Source organism: Erinaceus europaeus, chromosome 3 (assembly GCF_950295315.1).
Source record: "Erinaceus europaeus chromosome 3, mEriEur2.1, whole genome shotgun sequence".
NCBI classification, from domain to species: Eukaryota; Metazoa; Chordata; class Mammalia; order Eulipotyphla; family Erinaceidae; genus Erinaceus; species Erinaceus europaeus.
Genome location: NC_080164.1, coordinates 106,559,916 through 106,569,855, shown reverse-complemented (window position 1 = coordinate 106,569,855; position 9,940 = coordinate 106,559,916). Strand labels below are relative to the sequence as shown.

Genomic DNA, 9,940 nt, shown 5'->3' with positions numbered 1-9,940 from the left:
GGTGTCTCTCTTTCTCTCTCCATCCTCTTTCATTTTCTCTCTGTCCTATCCAATAAAATGGGGGAAAATGGCCAGGAGTAGTGAATTTGTAGTGCTGGCACTGAGCCCTAGCAGTAACTCTGGAGGCAAAAAAAGAAAAGAAGGAAGAAAGAAAGAAAGAAAGAAAGAAAGAAGAAGAGAGAGAGGGAGAGAGAGAGAGAGAAAGGGATAAATCACTAACTTGGAGTGGGTGTGGTATATTTCACAAAAGCAAAGGACTCTGGGGAAGGAGAGAAGTGGAAGAGTAGAGGGGGTACTGACATCTTGATGCATGATGGTGAAAAAAAGACCAAAGTTGAAGGTGAGAGTGCTTTTTATGCACGTATCATAGGCATGATGAAAAATTATACCTTGTACCCACATGTTAACAACTGTACTATAAAACATCATCCCTCTAATGAAGTGGTTTGAAGAAAAAGAAGAAAGGGAAACTGTAAATGATATTAATGGCACACAGGCTGACAACAGGTCTGTCAAGTGTCATCAGTTACTCAAGAAGTTTCAGAACGACACAGCATGAGTGACTTCAGATCAATATAGAATTTAAAACTTGTCTATTTGCCCTTGGATAAGACAGCACAATATATGAAGGGATTTCAGTCTTCATCCTTGGAACAAAATATAGCAATTATATTTATAGGAAAGGAAATGTTTCATGAAACTTTTCCTCAAAAGCATATTTGATAAAAATCTTCAAGATCTTCCCCTCCCCCACCTGGGGGCAACTTATAGGGTATGTGGGTATGCATGTACGTATGTGAAACAGAGAACCAGGGCATCACTCTGGTATAGATGATGTCTGGGATAAAACTCAAACTTTGCATGTGAGTCTTTTGCTTTATTCCTTCACCACTTCTCCAGGTCTAGGCATTTCCTGCTTGCAGAGAGTAGGAGAACCATATCTCTATCTTATCCAACCCTACTTCTGATGTGAGTATTTTTCAGTAGACTGAATATTTGTTGACTGAAAATTTGAATTGTTTTATTAACTGAGCTTAAGCTATACACTAGAAACTGTACAAGGATCCAGGTTTCAGCACCCACTCCCCACCTGCAGAGGGGACGCTTCACAGTGAAGCAGGTGTGTAGGGGTCTCTCTTTCTCTCTCCATCCTCTCTCCTTTTCTCTCTGTCCTATCCAATAAAATGGGAAAAAAATGGCCACCAGGAGTAGTGAATTTGTACTGCTGACACTGAGCTGTACTCAGATGTATTTCACTTTAGTCTTGTTAACTCTGCAAGGGCTTTGTTGCTAAGAAAACAGCGATTTAAAAAGGCTACATGGAGCTTTGAGCAGTGGCAGTATTGTAGCCAATGAGGTTTATCCAAGGCATGATTATTGTTAATTGAAAATTCTCCCAATACCCTGCCATCTGACTTGAAATATAGTTAGCATTGGTAATTTTTTACAGTCTCTATGGAAACTGAATAAAAATATCAAAAAGGCTACTTGGATTAAGTGAAATAATTAGTAAGCAGTGCCTAGGTATTTGTAGCTTGGTCTGAGTGTAGTAAACTCCCACGATGTATAATGAACAAAAATTCATTTGTTGTCTTGATATCCATTTTGAGATGTCTTAATGGGTATAAACAAAACTTTTATTTTATTTTGCATGACACAACCAACAGATAGATAATTTAGCTGATCTTACTAGGATATTGTGAAATTATCCTAGTAAGCAAGGAGGCATTTGAATTCTCAGGACATTACCATGTGAAACCCGTGATTGAAGCCCCTGATCTCCACCTGCAGAGGGGGAGCTTCATGAGTGGTGTAGCAGGTTGGTAGGTATGTCTCTCTGTCTGTCTCCCTATCTCCCCTTCCCCTTTCAATTTTTCAAAACAAACAACAGCAACAAAACATGAAAAAATAGCCACCGGGTGTGGTAGATTTGTAGTGCATTCATGAAAACCTAGAGATAATGCTATGCTGTTGACAGTAAGAAAGAAAAGAAAAGGGTAGAGAAAGGAAGGAAGGGAGAAAGAAAACAGCTTTTTTTTTAATTTAGACCAGTTTTTTATTTAGATTTGAGTAGCCCATAGTCATTGTGCCTGTCTGATAAAAATACTCAATTAATAAGAAATAATACTCTCTTCTACATTTAAATTTAATCTAAATTATGTCCTTCCTTTCTTCCATTCCATAGAATATTGCAGTTTTGGGGGTGTGCGGTGGCGCAGTGGGTTAAGCGCATGTGGCACAAAGTGCAGGGACCGGCGTAAGGATCTCCGTTGGAGCTCCCGGCTCCCCACCTGCAGGGGAGTCGCTTCACAGGCAGTGAAGTAGGTCTGCAGGTGTCTGTCTTTCTCTACCCCTCTCTGTCTTCCCCTCCTCTCTCCATTTCTCTCTGTCCTATCCAACAACGAACAACATCAACAATGGCAATAATAATAACCACAACGGCTACAACAACAAGGGCAACAAAAGGGGGGGGGGACGGCCTTCAGGAGCGGTGGATTCATGGTGCAGGCACCGAGCTCAGCAATAATCCTGGAGGAAAAAAAAAAGAATATTGTAGTTTTATTTTATAGGATACTGTCACTTTATTTTCTGGGAAAGAAGTTGTGTGCTATGTGCAATTTCCTTTTTCCCAGAGTAAAATATTAACAATAATTCAGTTAAAAATGATTGTGTTGTGATTTCCATTAATATGACAAATGATGACCTAAGAGACTAGTGTAGTGTTAGTGTATGTAAGAGTAAGGAGACTTGTTCAGGGTCAAGGAACTTCCCAGAAACAAACTCAGGTCACTGGCAAAGTAGGGAAGTTCTCAAACATTAGAGGAGATTGTGCTTTGAACCCAAAGGAGACAATGTGAAATATTTCCTAGTGGCCAAAGCTGAAAAACAAATTGAACAAAGAGATAAAGAATATATTATTGTGTCAGAAATCAAGGCAGAAAATCAATATCTATAAACCCAATATATACACTGATATAAATAAGTGAGTTCACAAAGAAATAAATGCAGAAGAGATACATATCCCTCTTTCCTCACATGGGTGTTGACACCCCACAACTCCTTCTCCTTTTCTGCTACTCTATGGACTGTGCTCACTGACCTGAAAACAGGTAGGTGACAAAGAATTGCTTTATGGCAAATGACCAAGTGATTCATGTGAAAGTTATTTGTGGTAATGAATGGGGGAACTTTTAATGTGATAAGAACAGGGATATGATGATATATGTATGGACTCAAGGCCATTGTGAGGTACAAAAGGTGGAAGGTCTGGCTTCTGTAATTGCTTCCCTGCTGAACCTGGGCGTTGACAGGTTGATCCATACTCCCAGCCTGCCTCTCTCTTTCCCTAGTGGGGCAGGGTTCTGGGGAATCCGAGCTCCAGGACACATTAGTGGGGTTTTCTGTCCAGGTAAGTCTGGTTGGCATTGTGCTAGCATCTGGAGCCTGGTGGCTGAAAAGCAAATTAACATACAAAGCCAATCAAATTGTTGATTAATCATGAGCCTAAAGGCTGGAATACTGCAGATGAAGAGTTTGGGGGGGGGTCTCCATTTTGTAGATAGCTAGTAGGCATATTTTAGTTATATTCCAAAGGGCCCATGACTATACTTGTCGTCTTTTCTTTTCTTTTCTTTTTTCCCTGACCATGAAATCTGAAATGCAGGTGGATCCAACTTATTGTCTGGGGAGATGATGATATATATGTGACTCTTATCTATCCATGAAAAAAATTTCAGACAATCTCAAGTTTTGGAACTTTCATATATATATTTTTCCTCTTTTGTTGCCCTTGTTTTACTGTTGTAGTTATTATTGTTGTTACTGATGTCTTCGTTGTTGGATAGGACAGAGAGAAATGGAGAAAGGAGAGGAAGACAGAGATAGGGAAAGAAAGAGAGATACCTGCAAACCTGCTTCACCACCTGTGGAGCGACTTCTTTGCTGGTGGGGAACTGGGGGCTCGAATTGGGATCGTTACTCCGGTCCTTGTGCTTTGTGCCACGTGTGCTTAACCCACTGAGCTACCAAGTTTTGGAACTTTCTACAAACTCTCTCACCATAGAGCCTGAGCTCAGTTATAGAAAAACAAAGCAACTTTAGAAAGCATATAAAGTATACAGTGAACCCGACAATTACACACCAAGGCTGGTTTCTTAGCAGAAAGGAACATTCTGAGATGCTAACAAATAGGATAACAAGAGTGAAGGGTCAGTGGTTACTTTGGAAATGTTTCTATAAAAATAATACTCACCTACAATAAAAAGTCTATGGGGAAACATTCAGAAATATATCAAAGTGATGATTCAAGGTTATTCTTAATTTTTTTTTACTTCAAAGTTGGACTATTTATTTGTTTATATTTATTTGTGGTATTAATGTTCTATAGTACATATAGTTTTGATACACCTGTAAACTTTCTTGATTTTCTGAGAAACAACCTCAACCCCCACCCAGGTAATCCTAAGTTTTAATATAAGGTAGATATTTAAATTAATTACTGAACAAAGTGTTTGCAAGTTTGTTGAAAGTACTTTGGTGGTAGGAAGGAGTATCTAGCTTGCAGTGAGTACAATAGCACTCAGCACATTGCTTGTACAAAATTAATCCTCATTTGTCAATTGATTCAGTGAGACTGTGGGTTTTCACTTTGACTTGCAGTACTTATTATTTTGTTTATTATCTTCTGTTTTCTTATACTACATATGAAGATGGGCAGAAGCAAGAAGCCTTTCAAAAAGTGGAACTATTATTCCCTACAAACCATTCTAGTTGCAGAGCCACTAAGTTGTGTAACCAGTCTGCCAAACATCCTTTTATGTGATTTAATAAAAGAATGTTTGGCAGACTGGTTACACAGCGTAGTGGCTTTGCAGAAAATCCTTCCTGCTTGGGACACCAGAGTTTGGGTTCAAACCCCAGTTTCACCAGAAGCCAGAAGTAAACACCTCTGCTTGAAACAAACAAACAAACAAACAAACAAACATCAACAAAAGAACACTTGGGGGTTTAGGTGGTGGTGCACTCAGTTAAGAGCACATGATACCAAGTACAAGGATTTGTTTAAGGATCCAGGTTCTAGCCCTCACTCCCTGCAGAGAGGACGCTTCACAATTGATGAAGCAGGTCTTCAGGTGACTTTCCCCTATATATCTGTCATCTATCTATCATCTGTCTATCTATCTATCGCCTGTTTCTTGCTGGTGGCCTGCATTGGTCAAGGGAGCGACAAGCCATGGCAGGGAAACTGGTGGTAAGGGTGAGCACCCAGAGAAAGACACAAAACTCCTGGAGACTTGACATAGAGATGCATGTGGGAGAGATCAACCCCCAGGTCTGAGTTGAGGCCTATCATCTCTACATCTAGTCTTGATAGGGTAGACCTCGAGCCCTGCCAGAGAGAGTTGGTAGGCGTGTCACTTCTTGACCATGTGGATCCAAGATAGTGACTATAATCAAGTTTGGGGGCAGAGACTCCCTCATCACAAGTTCCTTAACTCATGATGAAGAGTGTAGCCAGTGTCTGTTAGGGACGTATATGGTCTTATGCTACCGGCATGACATTGGTATGAGGTGTGGCTCTGTGATTGGATCGCTACTACTTCCCCTTCCCTAAACTGCAGTATAGTAACCCTGCCTGCTGTGCAATAAACTAGCTGTCTCTCTGAAGCACTCCCAGAGGTTTGTGTCTTTCTCAGTGTACTCACCCTCACCACTGGTTTCCCTGTAGTGGAGTGTCACCCCCTTGACCAGCAAGGGCCACCAGTGAGAAACAGGCGATATATATCCATCTCTCTCTCTCTCATCTATCTATCTATCTATCTATCTATCTATCTATCTATCTATCTATCTATATATTATCTATCTGTCTGTCTCCCTATCTATCTGTCATCTATCTATCCCTTCTCTCTCTCTTAATTTCTCTCTGTTTTATCCAATTAGATGGAAAAAAATGGCTGCAGTGGATTCATAGTGTTGGCACCAGGCCCCAGGTATAACTCTGGAGACAAAAAAAAATGTATGAAGGTTGTCATCCATTTGAGGTGAACTCATCCAAGTAACATCCTTGCTGTAGGCTTGAGGGCTCCTGGCCCCCTAATCAAGGTAATTGGAGAACATGACCAGAGTGGGATTGATCTGAAAGAGAAATAGATAAACTGATAACATACAACTATGAGAGAGATGCCACACTGCCCAGTATGGAGGGGAGTGGATTCTAAGGAGGGTCTGTCAGCACTTCCCAAAGTTCTCACAGAAGCTTAAGGATGCCCATAGCTAGATACCATTAACTATTGGATTAATTCAACTAACTACCTCTCTTTGCTCTGATTAATTTTATTTATTTCCCAAGTAGATTTTTTAACGGAAAGAATAGTGCAGGGTCCATTTGCCAGTTATAGATCTCATGGTACTTTTGAGGATTTTCATTCTGGCATGCTCAGTTGATCTTTGGGTATTTGATTAACCTAGATTTCTTTTTACTTTTTTTTTTTTTTGCTGCCTATGTGTAATAGTTTATGTACCTCACAGTAGAAGGCTTAGAATTAAAGTGAGTAGTTAATACATAGTTGTGTTTAGTAAAACACTTTCTATAGATTTTATGATGTGCTTTGCTGATATAATTGTTTTGTTTCTTGTTGCCTTTAAACAATTTAGAAATAGTATTTATTTATTTATTTATTTATTTATTTATTTATGTTGCCACCAGAGTTATTACTGGGGCTCAGTGCCCATACTATAATCCACTATTCACTGTGACTAGTTTCCCTTCCTTCCTTCCTTCCTTCCTTCCTTCCTTCCTTCCTTCCTTCCTTCCTTCCTTTTTCTATCTCTTTCTTTCTTTCTTTCTTTCTTTCTTTCTTTCTTTCTTTCTCTTTTTGGGTGGAGGGAAAGAATGACACCCAAAGCACTGCTCTAATGCACTTGAAACACTCTCCACCCTCCCATAGGTGGAGGCCAAGGACTTGAACCCACGTCCTTGAGCATCGTAGCATGTGCACTCTTTTGGGAGAGTCCACATTGTTTAACCCATTATTTATTTAATTATTACCATTATTTTTATTTTACCAGAGCACAGCTCAGCTCTGGTATCTGTTATTTGGTATATGGTATATGGAAGTGTAGGGATTGAACCTGGGACTCTGGAGTCTCAGGCATGAGAGTCTCTTTGCATAGCTATTATGCTATCTCTCCCATTACTATTCATTTCTAATTAAAGAGCAATACGGAGTGTTGAATATGAGACAGAGGTCAGAATACCAGGTAGGGAACTTTTAACATGCAAGTCCTATGTTCTTTCTATTAGCTATGCTGTTGCCTGACTGTTATTGTTGTTACCCAGTCATTTCCCCAAGTCTACTGAATTCGAGTCTTTCTGACAAAGCCAATTCTTAGATGACCAAGGAGAAAATGTTGCCTTGCTGAGCCAGCCTGAGCACCTCTTGCCTGGTGCTTTATTTTATTTTATGCTATTTTGTCACTGGGACTATCACTGGTGCTTGATGCCTGCAATATTCCACCATCCCTGGTGGTCATTTTTCTTTATTTCTGTTAAAAAATGACCGAGACATAGAGGGAGAAATATAGAATAAGAAAGACAGAGAGAAGGAGAGACATTGGCAGCACTGTTGCCCTACCTGTGAAGCTCTTCCTGCAGGTGCGTTTTGGGTGGTTGAACGTAAGTCCTCACATATGCTCACCTGTGTGCCCTACTGTATAAGCCACCATTCAGCCCTTGGTTGTGGCCCTGTGGATGCTGGGCCTCACCCTCCTTCAGCACACAGGACAGCTACCACCAGATTGAGAGGCTACTATAAAGGAACCCCTCCACTGATCACAGAAAAGAGACACCTCTGAAGTGGAGCATGAAAGTGGTTTAGCCAGCAGCCTTAACAGCTGTGATAAATGAACTGTGTGATTCAAATTTGAGTAGAATTGTATTTAATTGAAAATCTGGCCACTACCTGGAGCTTTCACTATAAAGATGATGCTGACACTGAAGGACAGCCAGGGTGCCAAGAAGTTTGAAGAAAGAGCTGCAAGGTTAATATTGCACATTGCAGCTGGTGTTTTCTAAAGCAGGGTTCCCAGAAATATGTTCCAGGAATGTTTTTTTTTTTTGTGCTCACCTGGGGAGATTGTTAAACTGCAGAGCCTTAGGGCTCAGTGATCAGGCCAGGAGCTCCCAGGAGAGAAGCCAGGTATTTGCAGTGTTTGCAAGTCTTATTTGGTAATTTTGTGCACACCCTCCAGCCTAAAGACCTGCTTTGCTTTTAGAAATCAGGAAAGAACACTTTTTAAAGAAAGTGGTCATAGTTCATCACTCTGTGGTGCCTTTTCAGGAAGTCTTACATTTCAAACTGGCTAGGCAAAATAAAAGGGGGGGGGAGGGTTTCGTGAATTGTGCCTTTTAACATTTAATGTGAAATTGCTATTAAAAACATTTTATATTAAATGACAAGAAAAATCTCAAATGAATGACCTTGCTGCACACCTCAAGGATGTTCCTCAAAGGAACCCTAAAGCAACCAGAAGGACAGAAATCACTAAAATTAGAGCAGAAATAAACAACATCGAAAATAAGAGAACCATACAAAAGATCAATGAATCCAAATGTTGGTTCTTTGAAAGACTAAAAAAAATTGACAAACCCCTAGCCAGACTCACCAAACAAATAAGAGAGAAGACTAAAATTAATAGAATTATAAACGATGGAGGAGATATCACAAAAGACACCACAGAAATCCAGAAAATCATACAAAACTTCTATGAAGAACTATATGCCACCAAGCTAGAGAATCTGGAAGAAATGGAACAATTCCTAGAAACATATTCCCTTCCAAAACTGAACCAAGAAGAACTACAACACTTAAATGCACCAATCACAGACAAAGAAATTGAAACGGTTATTAAGAATCTCCCCAACAACAAAAGTCCTGGACCAGATGGCTTCAAAATGAATTGTACAAAACTTTCAGGAAACAGTTAGTACCTATACTTCTTAAGCTTTTCCATAAGATTAAAGAAACAGGAATACTCCCTTCCACCTTCTATGAAGCCAACATCACCCTGATACCAAAAGCTGATAGGGACAGAACAAAAAAGGAAAACTACAGACCAATATCTCTGATGAACACAGATGCCAAAATATTAAACAAGATCTTGGCCAACCGGATACAGCAGCACATCAAAAAGATTGTTCATCATGACCAAGTGGGATTCATCCCAGGAATGCAAGGCTGGTTCAAAATATGTAAGTCAATCAATGTCATTCACCACATCAATAAAAGCAAAGCCAAAAACCACCTGATTATCTCAATAGATGCAGAGAAAGCCTTTGACAAAATCCAACACACATTCATGCTCAAAAATCTACAAAAAATGGGCATAGATGGGAAATTCCTCAAGATAGTGGAATCCATATATAGCAAACCACCAGCCAACATCATACTCAATGGACAGAAGCTGAAAGCATTCCCCCTCAGATCGGGGACTAGACAGGGCTGTCCACTGTCAGCATTACTCTTCAACATAATATTGGAAGTGCTTGCCATAGCAATCAGGCAAGAGAAAGAAACCAAAGGAATGCAGATTGGAAGGGAAGAAGTCAAGCTCTCACTATTTGCAGATGATATGATAGTATACATAGAAAAACCTAAAGAATCCAGCAGAAAACGACTGGAAGTTATTAGGCAATATAGCAAGGTGTCAGGCTACAAAATCAATGTATAAAAATCAGTAGGATTTCTTTATGCAAACACTAAATCTGAAGAAGAAGACATCCAGAAATCACTCCCATTTACTATTTCAGCAAAATCAATCAAATACCTAGGAATAAAGTTGACCAAAGAAGTGAAAGACTTGTATACTGAAAACGATGAGTCGCTACTCAAGGAAATGGAAACTGATACCAAGAAATGGAAAGACACCCCATGCTCATACA

At 39.9% G+C, this 9,940-nt stretch overlaps 1 non-coding gene across 1 annotated transcript; it reads left to right on the top strand.

The window, feature by feature from the left end:
- Nucleotides 1-1,323: 1,323 nt before the first annotated feature.
- On the top strand, nt 1,324-1,462 carry LOC132537793 (U4 spliceosomal RNA). Its single transcript, XR_009549227.1, has one exon. It is a non-coding gene; the product is annotated as a U4 spliceosomal RNA (small nuclear RNA).
- Nucleotides 1,463-9,940: the final 8,478 nt, after the last annotated feature.